Source organism: Corvus brachyrhynchos, unplaced genomic scaffold (assembly GCF_000691975.1).
Source record: "Corvus brachyrhynchos isolate BGI_N302 unplaced genomic scaffold, ASM69197v1 scaffold46, whole genome shotgun sequence".
In the NCBI taxonomy this organism is placed as follows: Eukaryota; Metazoa; Chordata; class Aves; order Passeriformes; family Corvidae; genus Corvus; species Corvus brachyrhynchos.
Window position 1 is genome coordinate 5,173,334 of NW_008238838.1, and position 311 is coordinate 5,173,644.

Sequence of the window (311 nt, forward strand, 5' to 3'; positions counted from 1 at the left end):
AAAGGAAACCTTTTGCAACAAAGGGTTTTCAGTCAGGTGAGTTCAGAGCTGGCATCCAAAGGAAGAGACAGACAAACACCTACCCCAGCAAACGCTGCTAAAGTGGGTGTGTGCACGGAAACATGTAGGAACAAGGGAGGAGGGAGAGGATTCACCCTCCATCCAAAGATAGAAAAGGAGCTCAACCCATGGGCAGCACAACCTGAAAGTTCACATGGAGAGAGGTTTTGCAGAGCTGCCCATCACAAATCACTTAACTACAGGGGTTTTTTCACTAGGAACTTCAGAGGGTGATGGCCATTTCTGTTGGA